Genomic DNA, 12,078 nt, shown 5'->3' on the forward strand with positions numbered 1-12,078 from the left:
TATATAACCCCAAACATCGCCATTTTTTAGAATCCATTCTTCGTGAAGTTCTTCGGCTGTAGGCGTCTGAACCCGGCATACAAACTGCATTCGTTTCTTGATTGGAGCACCCAACGGATGGCTGTAAGTTGTCACCGGTGTCTCGCTGATTAAATTCATATCAAGACGTCTCTTGGCCATTTTCTCTCGACTTGAAAAATATTTAAGAGTGACTAAAGACGATGGCTTTTTATTTAGACAGAGGGAGAGGGTGAGGGGTGGGGAAAGTGTGTGTGTGTGTGTGTGTGTGTGTGTTCCCCCCTCCTCCACCATATGTTCTCTCCCCTCATGTCCTGTCATGTCCTGTTTGCAAAAACAGAGAGGTTTAAATATATGTTTTAAAGATGCCTTACTTTTGATTAATTTCATGTTATTTGCAAGTATTTGTAAGTTACATTCGATACTGTATACAGGATTAACCACACAGGAAGTGGTAAGGAGGCGGGACATATATCCTAGGCATATTAATTGATTGAAAACAACGGCATTTTATTTTTCTCATTTTTTTTATTTTAATTTTTTTTATTTTTTATTTTGTAAACCGGAAGCGGGGGCGGGACATCCGGTCGAACGAGGCGGGACTTCCGGTCGAACAAGGCGGGACTTCCGGTTTCAAAATAAAAAATAAAAAGGCGGGACTTCCGGTCAAATAAGGCGGGACTTCCGGTCGAAAAGGGGCGGGGCGACCTGTCACTTTTTCTGCATACTAATGAGATTGAAGTGGCATTTGTATTCCACGATGGTTTCTTGATGCACTACTTCTTCCGATACAATGGTTGCTTGTAGATCTCGGGAAGACACCAGAGTTAACACAACCCAATCTGTTGAGGTCAGTGTCGCTTTAACACTACGGGGTCCATACGTTTCTCCATTCTTCAGATTGTAGAAATGCAGTTCGTTAGCCATATAGTTGAATATATAACCCCAAACATCGCCATTTTTTTGAATCCATTCTTCGTGAAGTTCTTCGGCTGTAGGCGTCTGAACCTGGCATACAAACTGCATTCGTTTCTTGATTGGAGCACCCAACGGATGGCTGTAAGTTGTCACCGGTGTCTCGCTGATTAAATTCATATCAAGACGTCTCTTGGCCATTTTCTCTCGACTTGAAAAATATTTAAGAGTGACTAAAGACGATGGCTTTTTATTTAGACAGAGGGAGAGGGTGAGGGGCGGGGAAAGTGTGTGTGTGTGTGTGTGTTCCCCCTCCTCCACCATATGTTCTCTCCCCTCATGTCCTGTCATGTCCTGTTTGCAAAAACAGAGAGGTTTAAATATATGTTTTAAAGATGCCTTACTTTTGATTAATTTCATGTTATTTGCAAGTATTTGTAAGTTACATTCGATACTGTATACAGGATTAACCACACAGGAAGTGGTAAGGAGGCGGGACATATATCCTAGGCATATTAATTGATTGAAAACAACGGCATTTTATTTATCTCATTTTTTTAATTTTAATTTATTTTTTATTTTATTTTGTAAACCGGAAGCGGGACATCCGCCGGAAGCGGGGGCGGGACATCCGGTCGAACGAGGCGGGACTTCCGGTCGAACAAGGCGGGACTTCCGGTTTCAAAATAAAAATAAAAAGGCGGGACTTCCGGTCAAATAAGGCGGGACTTCCGGTCGAAAAGGGGCGGGGAGACCTGTCACTTTTTCTGCATACTAATGAGATTGAAGTGGCATTTGTATTACTACTAGTATGACAATACGACACCCTCTGTCCGTAGACCCTCACATCGTACAAGGAAAAACCTCCGAAGAAAACCCCCAGTTTAAAGGGAACATGGGAGAAACCTCAGGGAGAGCAACAGAGGAGGGATCCCTCTCCCAGGACGGACAGACGTGCAATAGATGCCGTGTGTAAATTGAAGAGATAATACATTTGCAACATAGGTAGTCCAAATGTTTGGAAATGCATGTGTGTATAATGGGAAGATGATATAAGATACTATATGTATGCATGTAGTACCACCCTTGCTAGCGATTCCCTCTCTAGTTTAGCATACTCAGCTTCGTTGTCCCTGGCCATAGAATCACGATTTTATGGGGCCGGAAAAAACTGGGGGAAAATACACACTAGCCGGTACTACGCTATATGGAAAGGCCACCAAAAACTGTCCTGGCCTGGACGCTAAAGGACGTTAAATCCGCTGCAATGGAAATGCGCTATAACATACCTTATTCTTACTCCGAGCACTACTTCTGCTCCTCCGTCGCTTCACACTTGCAGAGGGCGATTTCTCAACTGGCCGAACTGGTGTCCTGGTCGGTGATGACACCAGAAAGACCGATGGTACTGCATCTCCATTAAGTAATGGTTGTTCCATAAATCCCATGTTAACTTTTATCATACTCTCAGAGTAGTCGTCCGGAAATTTGAAATGTTCGCTGCATACATGAGCCTGTGAATCTTTCGGTTCGGGCCGGCCACATTTCGCTAGCCACTGCCTCTGAATGTAATTCTTACGCTTACCTTTTGGCAACAGATGGAACTAAGCATTCCGTGGATTGTTCCTATCAGAATTATGGCAATATTTCGCGATACAGTGAGGCATATTTGAAGAGAGAAACTACAGTAAATAACATGGAGATCAACGTGTCCTCGAAAACCAAACGCATGGTTTACGTCACGTCCGGAAAATGGCGGCGCCTACAGTGTTGATGTTATTTCGGTATATAATCACTGATAATGTCATCGGATTAAAAAAAAAAAAAGAAAGACTGGCAGAGACTGGTCTGTTTTATCGGATGATAATTATTTAAAAATGAGTGTCATGAGCATACCATTCCTTTAAGACATACAACTGCAACGAAAGTAACAAACACAATGCAATATCCTTTTAAATTTCAAAGAACACAAATTGGGTTATTTACAGGTGTTGTTTTGTGTGGTAGAGGGTCGCTTTCATTGATGCGTTTTGCACCCCGGGCGTTGTTTTGATATTCCACCAGTGTGAAAAAATAAAAATAATTATTTTTTTATTTTATTTTATTTTTTGTATTTCGCGACCCACCTATCACATCTCTGTGCCCCACCAGTGGGGCGCTCCCCACGCTGCACTAAGGGTACACATAATAACTAAAGGTGATACAGATTCAAGGAATACAAATGTGTTGTTTCATGTTTCACACTGAGGGTACACAGAATAGGTCAACATATTTAAAAACAAATCATAAGATAATACATCTCTAAGAAAAGTTGATACAGATTAAAAATATTTTTTAAATATTGCCTTCTTATTCATATGTATTTTTGTATTCATGGTGCCATTATGATGTAGTCCATGGGTCGGCAACAGGCGGCCCGCAGGCCATTGTTGGCCCGCCAGCAAATCTATTTGGCCCGTAATTTTGAGAATCCAAAATAAAATATTATTTTGATTTCTTTTTTTCTTTTTTTACAACATAGGACTGACAGTCGCACATCAGGGTTTCCGTTAGCCGGTAATTACCGGTTTTTATCTGGTAAAATTAATTCAAAACCGGTAAATTCAAAACCTGCTGGTCAAAATGTCTGGTAATAATTAGGGATGCTCCGATCGATCGGCCGCCAGTCATTATCGGCTGATATTCACTCTTAATAGTTTGATCGGCGCTCTCTATAAAGGCCGATCAGGAGAGCTGGATCTGATCGATATGGACAGAAACGCGAGTGAAGTGTAACCGGACCTGAGAGAGATCAGATCAGCTGCTGCATAATCACCTGAATCCCGCCCACTGTTTAGCGCGCTGCATGAGAAACTGACGGGCTGTCAGGAGAGAGAGAGAGAGGAAGAGAGGAAAAGAGAGGATCCGTTTCTCCCGTGTTATTATCCAAAGTTAATGTAAACTTTTGAATAATTTACTTCATCTACTACAAGTAGTTTGTTTGAATGTAATAATTATGTTGTTTGTTGTTTGTGGAATCATTTATTGAAAAATGATTATAAACTGAAGCAATATAAAAATGACTCCCATTAACTGAGTTTTAAACATCAGCATATCCGGTCATAGTCCGGTGATTACCTGCTAACGGAAACTCTGCTATACCATTCTTATTATCAGGTACGTGCACAGGTACGGGCTAATGTTGCCAGGGCAACGGCCCATTTGGCCTTTTTGGCTGACCTGCCCCTACCCCTGCCCCTCTGGAGAGAGCGAGAGGATCTCATTATTTGACCTTAAGGGATATAGGCCTACACCAGGGATGGGCAAATGGCGGCCCGCGGCCCCCACCTCCTCTTTTTGCGGCCCTCAAATAAATGTATAAACAACGTAATTAATAATAAAAAAATAAAATAATAATAATAATATTTTTTTCATTTGTTTTACTTGTAGTACTGATACCGTCCACTAGACTCCTAGTTACGTCGCGAGCTGCGTACATGATTTCAAATACCGCAAAACAATCTGTGACGCATTTGTGTGTATTGTGTTTGTTTCCCGGGGAAACCCTCACAAGAAACACCGGCTGTTGTTATGTCTGCTGTGACGTCAAGTTGCCGCTTGTAATTATGCCTTTACAAGCTTACAAGTTGTTTTTATCATCTGAATTTGGAGAAACAAGTTTAATATTCTTAAAACCAAGACTTTGTTTATTTGAAATCAGATGAAAACAAACTGTCACTGACCCTGCCGTGTTATCTATGATTACTACGCTTTTCAATAATAATTTCAGCGGGAGGGGGGGGGGGGGCGCTGTGGAACAGCAGAGTGCGGGCTGACGGGTGTCTGTGTGGTAGAGACTGGCTACAAGTGTTTTAGGTTCAAGTTAGACAACTAATGTCTGGGTTAGTGTTCATGACTTCATGTGTGTGTCCTCTGATGGTTCATCTCAATACACACACATTTTCCGTGCTTTCCAATAGTTTAAAAATAGTTTTATTCCACTGTTTAATTACCTGTTCAATACAAACATGCCACTTGTAAAAATGAAATAACATGTCTGTGAACTGATATTTGTTTAGTGGCGTATTAGAGGATGTTCCCTTTGATTGTAAAATGTCAATGAAGTTGTCAGACTTAGTATATTTGTTAATAATTACATACAACACATGGAATCTGTGTGTGTGTGTTCCAAGTGAATCTGTGGCCCCCTGGTGGCCAGTACATCAATGATGTGGCCCCCACCACCATCAAAGTTGCCCATCCCTGGCCTACACTGTGGCCCTAAAGCAACTGCTCCATTATCTGTATCAAGTGCAGACATTGATGCCACCAAATGTCACAATAAAAATAGAAAGTACTACAAATAATCTGGAATTCATTTACATCTTAAATTATGAATATATATACACAAAAAAAGGTTTACAAATATCCAACCTTCAAATTGCTTTTTTAAATCAACACTGCTCTGCACACTTGCTAAAGAACATTTGTCTGGAAATCTCAATTCATTTGTAGGGCTGCGTGAGTATGGCCAAAAGTATGGGAGTAAATCTCACTGTAAACTATTTAATCATCACCAAATTCTGTGTTATTGTGACCGATCATAACTCAGCTTTATGCAGACATCTTTAGCATGGTGTACAGGCATAGGCGGTCGCCTAGGGCCAGATCTGGGGGGGGCGCTGCGCTTAGCTCATCCTAATTTTCGGCCTTGATGTAACAGCATTCATAATTAAGTCAACCCGGTTACACTTTTCATTTGCCCCTGTACGATGGGCGCTGTAAGTGATGAAAGTGGGGGGTGTCGGCTTATCAGGCGTCCACAGCTCACAGCCAAAGTGCGTGTGGGATCGAGCGAGAGAGATAAATGCAATTTATGTAAACAAATATTTCCAAGGCACTCTTTTATAATTATTGGGGTAAACAGGTTTGAAATAATTTCAATGTATACTATAGGACAGTAAACCAAAAATATCGTTTAAAACTTGAGAGATACAAAAATATGCATAAATAAATGTTAACTAGATAAAATAAGGTATGAATGAACAACAAAAATAAAATAAGTTGCATTTATTTGCTATTGGCTATGGTAGGTTATTGGTTATGTTCACATACTTATTTGATTATTAAAATGTAAACCAATCTTTTTCATATGGGTGTTTAGAGTTGTACCCCCTAGGTCAGGTCTCTAGTAATGTGTGCTCAAAGTGCACCCGATTGAAGCATTTTACTTTAAATGTTCAAACATTTCTTCCTGGGGGGGCATACCCCCGGACCCCCCTAGAGGATGTGACGTCCTCACCCCAATTCAAACATGTTCATACAATACCGAATACATTTGAAGCCTTTTTGATGTATATTACCAACATGTCAATACGTTTCCATTTTTGTAGTATATTGGTCTTTTGTAGAGATTTTTCATTTATTCTTTATATATTCTATTGTGTATTCCTTGGGTACTTTTATCTTTTCTATTGTACGATTGAAGTAAATGTGGGAAGCGTTTAACAACAGCCATTTACTTCAAAGATTGTTCTCAATGTTATTCTTATCTTTGTTAATCCTGGAAATATGCCAGAAAAAAAGACATTCTCTTCAAGAATAAAAAAAAACATGACATTAGTAATTGTGAAAACAAATTAAATAAGTTGTTAGGTTAAGTCAGGGCCGGTTTTTGGCATAGGCGACATAGGCGGTCGCCTAGGGCGCCAGATCTGGGGGGGGCGCTGCGCTGGCAGCTCATCCTAATTTTCGGCCTTGATGTAACAACATTCATAATTAAGTCAAGGTAACACCCTTTTCACCCCGGTTACACTTTTCATTTGCCCCTGTACGATGGGCACTGTAAGTGATGAAAGTGGGGGGTGTTGGCTTATCAGGCGTCCACAGCTCACAGCCAACGTGCGTGTGGGATCGAGCGAGAGAGATAAATGCAATTTATGTAAACAAATATTTCCAAGGCACTCTTTTATAATTATTGGGGTAAACAGGTTTGAAATCATTTCAATGTATACTATAGGACAGTAAACCAAAAATATCGTTTAAAACTTGAGAGATACAAAAATATGCATAAATAAACGTTAACTAGGTAAAATAAGATATGAATGAACAACAAAAATAAAATAAGTTGCATTTATTTGTTATTGGCTATGGTAGGTTATTGGTTATGTTCACATACTTATTTGATTATTAAAATGTAAACCAATCTTTTTCATATGGGTGTTGTACGGCCCGTCCACACAGCAGCGTGCGTTGAAAGCTTCACCATTCACTTTGAATGGGGTGACGTCACTTTGCTGGCGTGGCTCGCTGCAGAAGTTGAGAATGTTCAAGTTTTGAAGCCACGGCAGAAGCGTCAGCCAATCGAATCATATGCCAGTACAAGCTCTAGCCAATCAAACCGCTGCTTGTATGTCAGGGGCGGGAGATTCATGTGATTGGTTGTTGGTCGAGTTTCAGACACGCCCGCCGGCAAGCATCAACGCACGCCGCTGTGTGGACGGGCCGTTAGAGATGTATCAGGTCTCTAGTAATGTGTGCTCAAAGTGCACCAGATTGAAGCATTTTACTTTAAATGTTCAAACATTTCTTCCCGGGGGGCATACCCCGGACCCCCCTAGAGGATGTGATGTCCTCACCCCAATTAAAACATGTTCATATAATACTGAATACATTTGAAGCCTTTGATGTATATGACCGATGTCAATACGTTTCTGTTTTTGTAGTGCATTGGTCTTTTGTAGAGATTTTTCATTTATTTTTTATATATTCTGTTGTGTATTCCTTGGATACTTTTATTTGTTCTACTGAACGATTTTCTGGCAGGCGGGGGCGCCAGCTAAAATCTCGCCTAGGGCAGCAAATTGGTTAAAACCGGCCCTGATGGTGTAGGAAACGGGCTCTGTGTCGGGGGTACCACTGCACACACACACACACACACACACACACACACACACACACACACACACACACACACACACACACACACACACACACACACACACACACACACACACACACACACACACACACACACACACACACACACACACACACACACACACACACACACACACACACACACACACACACACACACACACACGGTGCTGCAGCTCCTGATCGGAGCAGAGACACACGTTCACTAAGCGGAAAAACGATACTCTGTCACAGAGATCTGCTATTTTAAATGTTAAAGTCAACACATATCGACCCTAAATAAAGTCTATATTAAGAACGAGAGATGTTTTGACATTATGGCTTAAACGAATGACAAATGAGCGAGGGCGATGACGTCAGAGCATCGTCCTATGTGCCGGGGCTAGGGTTAGGGCCCGGCCCAATTTAACCCCTGATTAGAGGCCCTATTTTATCAGTATGTCTGGACTGCACAGCCAACACATCCTCACTCCCAGGTCGGCATATGTTGACGTTATGTCAAGTCCCCTGCCGGCTTTTTCCAACGCAAGGGGGGGGGCCTTAGCGTCCATTTTCAACGCGAGGGGGGGGGGCCTTAGCGTCCATTTTCAACGCAAGGGGGGGGGCCCTTAGCGTCCATTTTCAGCTTTCCGGGATGTCCATGTGCTTCTATGGACGCTCATGGAAGCACGGCATTCGTTTGTGTCAACTGCCCTTAAAGGCAATGAAGACACTACACTACCCAGAATCCCCAGCTATCGTTTGGACTACACCATGTGCTCTGTTTGACAAACCCCGTGATAGTCCTCAAGCTCTGTGATTGGAGAGTGTGCTCCGAGGGTTACCGAGCCTCGAACAGCACTTGAAATGGGATGGAACCACGGCAGACTGTTCAAAACTGGATTTGAACGGGTCCACCGCGTCCGTCCCTCCCCCACCCCGTCCCCAGAACTACACATGCTGGCTATTCTGTTTCGCAACATGTTCTCTATGGCACGTCTCTACTGGGAGTTGTAGTTTTAAAAGACGTTTTCGTATTTCCCATAATAAGAAGTTGCCAGTATTAAACTGTGTACATCCCTGGAGGTTTAGGGGACAGGAAACACTCACATTTAAAACATATAATTAATAAATGGGTGGAAATTGCTGGTGCCCATAATGGGCAGTATTAATATATATACCCACACGCCAGCTAAGGTCAGAAGAGCTTTATTTAACAGCTGGACTTATGTTTGTGACCCCTCCTGTTGTTAATTGATAACATTACATTAATTGATAAGCCTGAAACATGCACTTGTCAAGGTTCAGAGGCACATTTTGCAAATATGGCAGTAGCCATCGATCAGCTTAAGATAAGATATACTTTATTGATCCCAAGTTGGAACATTTGCGTTACATCAGCATGTGTAACAGTTAAATATGCAGTGGTGTTTATTTGAAAATCATTTAGTATAATCACACAAATTCTGTGTTTTATATTTAACAATTCTGTGTTCTTTATTTATTGATTGTTCAATACCTGACAAGGCCGGAGATGAAATATCTGCATACATCATAAGAGTATAATACATTATGTATAATATCAGTTAAAATAAGTGCTTCAACATAGTTAACATTGCTGGAGGTATGCACACATATTGATAGATGTCTTGTAATGCACTGTTGAGGAACCTGCGACCCAAGTTTTTCATTCAGTGCAGAACTACACCATAGTTGTGTAGGCCTATAAGATATGTCAATAAACCTTAGAACATCTTGAAATCTTGAACGGGATGTGCAAAATAGTCATTATATACAGTCTTTAATTAACTATTAGTAGAGAATAACGAGTAATGAATATACTTTATAGGGATCCTATTAATATCTAATAATAAAAATAATGAAATTCAATAACATGCTTTAACCACCAGGTGTCTCTTTATATCATCTGTGCACCTTTACCTCTACCAATTGGATCAAATATAAAAGTGAGCCGAATTAGTGTTGATACTGCAAGGAGACGTATTGTGTGAAAAGAAATGTAAGATGTTGTTTAATGGCTGATATATTTATGATCCACGTCACGTTTTCAGTTCCTCATGTTTGTCTTCTCATCAGGGCTATAAATACAGAATTACGGCAGATATGTAATATTTAATGCAGCCGAACCGTGTATTACAATGCCTTTATGTGATGACTTTCAAAGAGAAAAGCAAGCACACTCGGAATAAGGTATTATTTTCTTTTCTTTAAATGTTTTCGGTCTGTTTCCGGTATTTGTTAATGACGATGTGCTGTGAGATGTGAGACTGGAATTGCACAGGGGGGAAATAACGTATCTTTAGATGCGGATTTTGTTAACTAATATGTTTGCGCTGTGGACCAACACTATACATTGACGGGGAAGGGGGTAGCAATAAAGATAACACCATTAAACAGTTAGTATCAGTTAATATCGATAGCAGCGTCCCTAGCAACCACCTTGGTAACAATGAAAACGTTGGACGCAATTTCCTGAAGTAATCTTCGTAATAACTAGCAAACTAAAGATCATGTACATCCACTGCACACATAATCTGAAATAACAACTCATATTTCTCGCATCAAATGACATCAAAACGCATTTTAATGGCCAAACTAACTTTAAAATAGGCATTTTACACCCAGAATAAAACGAAGTTCGGCCATGTTTTCTTTTTCTGCAGGGAGAAATGATAGCTGGGGATTCTGGGTAGTGTAGTGTCTTCTGCCATCATTTACTCCGAAAAAAGATTTGTTTCTCCGAATCGAAGGGGAAAAATACAAAAGCATTGCACACAATTTAAACCAATCAATGTTGTGTAATTAACAAGGATAATCTGGTGTTTTTTAGTCGATGAGTAGTGCAGATATCACTGTAAAATCAATCGTCAGTAAGTGGAATATTTACTTCCAGGTGTACAATTCTCCGCTATCCAATGAGAATGGACGCTCACATTGCCTTTAAGGGCAGTCGACACAAATGAATGCCGTGCTTCCATGAGCGTCCATAGAAGCACATGGACATCCCGGAAAGCTGAAAATGGACGCTAAGGCCCCCCCCCTTGCGTTGAAAATGGACGCTAAGGCCCCCCCCCTTGCGTTGGAAAAAGCCGGCAGGGGACTTGACATAACGTCAACATAGGCCGACCTGGGAGTGAGGATGTGTTGGCACAGCAGTTACAATGGTCAAACTACATTAGAACAGAATTGTCCCCATTTTGTCTTTAATAGTTACTAACATTAGATGTTTTAATGAGATATGGACCGCAAAACAAAAAATGTCCCTGATTTTCATTTTTGAAATCAAGTTACCGAATGCAAGTAGTCGCCTTCGCTTATTTTGTTATGAGATGTGAATTACTGTTCAATTTAGTCGATGTAATAATCATTTGGTTTCTTGTACATTTAAAAAAAGGTCTTGTTTTTTTTTTGTTTTTTTCGGGGGGAGGCCCTTTTTCCAGTTTAGAGCAATAGCCCCTCCAAATGTCTGTGCACGTCCCTGCTTATTATTATTATTGAAACATGACCGGTAAGTTTCAAATGTGTCCGGTAAAATAAATTCTGTCCCGACATATCCGCATTCATACATACATACATTCATAATGTCAGCGGAGGGAGGCGAAGCGGAGCTGTGGAAGAGCAGAGTGCGAGGGAGAGCTGTCATCTTCCCTTTGCAAGCTTCAAACATGTATTTATCGTGTGATTTTGGAAATAAAAGTTTCATATTCCGAAAGCCAAGACTTTGTTTATTTAAAATCAAACAAAACAACCAAACCCCGAAAAACTATTTTTTTACGCAAATCCACGTTTATTTTGAAATGAGCCGTTGATTTCGATAGAGCGGGTCACATATGGCAAATGTGTGGTTGTGGGGAACCAGGTCAATTAAAGTACTTATGTAACTATTAAATACATTGAGTTTGAGTAAAATACTTGGTTACTGATTAATTTAGGTTATAATATATTAAATTGCAAAGCAAAACATGCTGTAATTGATTTATTTTGTCCTTTGATCTTTTTTAAAGGTTTTCAACCTGAAAGAATCCTAATGTGTCCTCGAAAAGTAGAAATAAAGAAAAGGAAAGGTTGTCCATGCGTCCTTTGTTGCCCCTCAAGCCTCTCAAATGTGAAAACACTCAAATAAATGCCAAAACCCCAGAGAACTTGACAATACTTATCAGAATATGTTAAATAACACTGCTACCTAGTTAATAACTCTACTTTACTCAGTGGAGGCTCGTCCATTGAG

The sequence above is a fragment of the Pseudochaenichthys georgianus genome, chromosome 12, assembly GCF_902827115.2.
Source record: "Pseudochaenichthys georgianus chromosome 12, fPseGeo1.2, whole genome shotgun sequence".
Taxonomy (NCBI): Eukaryota; Metazoa; Chordata; class Actinopteri; order Perciformes; family Channichthyidae; genus Pseudochaenichthys; species Pseudochaenichthys georgianus.